We start from the raw sequence: 2,500 nt of genomic DNA, 5'->3' as shown, positions 1-2,500 counted from the left end.
GGAAATAATGGTGATCAAAGGGAAAATGGGCTGGACGAGTTATAGGGTAAGGCATATTTGGTGCAAACTCGGTGATGGATGAAAAATGAAGAGAAAACCCAACAAAAATTAGCTCAAAAGAGCATAAACCGTCCCTCGGGTGGGTCAAGATGGCTAAAATGTGGCTAAACGAAGGCTGGATAGGCCAAAATATGGGTTAGAATGATGATAGAACGAATCTGGAGTTTTTCGAAAATTTTCAAAAAATTCGGCCGAAGTCGGTCAAATTTTCGGTTTGATTGAAGAAAAATTTTGATTCAAAATTTGCCACGGGAGAACACAACGCAGGCTTAGAAATGCCCACAGAGTGTGAGGGAAAGGCCCCGTGGCTTGCCCAGACCAGCCAAGGTGCGCTGGGTTTCTGCTGAGACACACCCTCCCCCTATAATAGGCTAATATGCAAAAGTGAATTTTGTACAAGTAGATACCCTTTTTCTGAGCAGACATAAGTCCATTTTTGGGAGCTACAGATCGAATTTTGATCTGATTTTTTGCAGTATTGTTTAGAAAAATCATATCTTTGTGCTCACCAAATTAGAGAATTTTTTGCCAAGGGAATATTTTTTAATAATTTTTTTAAGAAACGAAAATACGTAAATCCGGAAAAATAGAAAAACGTATCTAGGCATCGAATTTTGATCTGATTTTTTGCATGCACCCACATAATAATATAACTGACCTGTCCACCAAAAATCTCAGCCATCCTCCAAGGGATTGAATTTTAATGATTTTTTTACCAAAACATGGTAAAATCGGAAAATTGGTAAAAATGGAGGATGAAGGTCTTTCACCCCCAAACCTTCCCAGCATACTTAGGCATGTTAGAAGAGATGTTTGATCCAAGAAGTGCTCAAAAAAAATTTGAATGGTTCATAGTTGGTGCATAGTGGTCGGTCACGGTGGGTCGTGGTGCAAATCTGGTGGGTCGTGACTCAATTTCTGACCAGCCTTGGCTCAATTTCTGGTGGGTCGTGACTCAATTTCTGACCGAGCCAGCCAAATTTTCTGACCGAGGGTGACTCAATTTCTGACCGAGAGTGACTCAAAAAATGACCGAGGCTGGCTCAATTTCTGACCGAGAGTGACTCAAATCATGACCGAGGCTGGCTCAATTTCTGACCGAGAGTGACTCAAAAAATGACCGAGACTGGCTCAATTTCTGACCGAGAGTGACTCAAAAAATGACCGAGCCTGGTTCAATTTCTCACCGAGAGTGACTCAAATCATGACCGAGGCTGGCTCAATTTCTGACCGAGAGTGACTCAAATCATGACCGAGGCTGGCTCAATTTCTGACCGAGAGTGACTCAATTTCTGACCGAGCCTGGTTCAATTTCTGACCGAGAGTGACTCAAATCATGACCGAGGCTGGCTCAATTTCTGACCGAGAGTGACTCAAGTCATGACCGAGGCTGGCTCAATTTCTGACCGAGAGTGACTCAATTTCTGACCGAGCCTGGCTCAATTTCTGACCGAGAGTGACTCAAATCATGACCGAGGCTGGCTCAATTTCTGACCGAGAGTGACTCAAGTCATGACCGAGGCTGGCTCAATTTCTGACCGAGAGTGACTCAATTTCTGACCGAGCCTGGCTCAATTTCTGACCGAGAGTGACTCAAATCATGACCGAGGCTGGCTCAATTTCTGACCGAGATTGACTCAAATCATGACCGAGGCTGGCTCAATTTCTGACCGAGAGTGACTCAAATCATGACCGAGGCTGGCTCAATTTCTGACCGAGAGTGACTCAATTTCTGACCGAGAGTGACTCAATTTCTGACCGAGAGTGACTCAAATCATGACCGAGGCTGGCTCAATTTCTGACCGAGAGTGACTCCATTTCTGACCGAGGCTGGCTCAAAAAATGACCGAGCCTGGTTCAATTTCTGACCGAGAGTGACTCAAATCATGACCGAGGCTGGCTCAATTTCTGACCGAGAGTGACTCAATTTCTGACCGAGAGTGACTCAAATCATGACCGAGGCTGGCTCAATTTCTGACCGAGAGTGACTCAAACCTATGACCGAGGCTGGCTCAAAAAATGACCGAGCCTGGTTCAATTTCTGACCGAGAGTGACTAAAATCATGACCGAGCGTGGCTCAAATTCTGACCGAGAGTGACTTCAATCATGACTTGAGCACCATCAACCCACCAACAATAAGACTCCAACATGACTTGGAGGCACCGTCATGAACCCACCACGAATAAACCCACATCACTCGGGCGCCACCAACCCACGGATGACTTGGGAACCATCAACCCACCAACAATAAGACTCCAACATGACTTGGAGGCACCGTCATGAACCCACCACGAATAAACCCACATCACTCGGGCGCCACCAACCCACGGATGACTTGGGCACCATCAACCCACCAACAATAAGACTCCAACATGACTTGGAGGCACCTTAATGGAACCCACAACTAAAAACCACACAAGACTTGGCCACATTCAACCC

Source organism: Cajanus cajan, chromosome 8, assembly GCF_000230855.2.
Source record: "Cajanus cajan strain Asha chromosome 8, NIPB_CcT2T_4, whole genome shotgun sequence".
NCBI lineage: Eukaryota > Viridiplantae > Streptophyta > Magnoliopsida > Fabales > Fabaceae > Cajanus > Cajanus cajan.
This window is presented reverse-complemented; position numbering follows the sequence as displayed.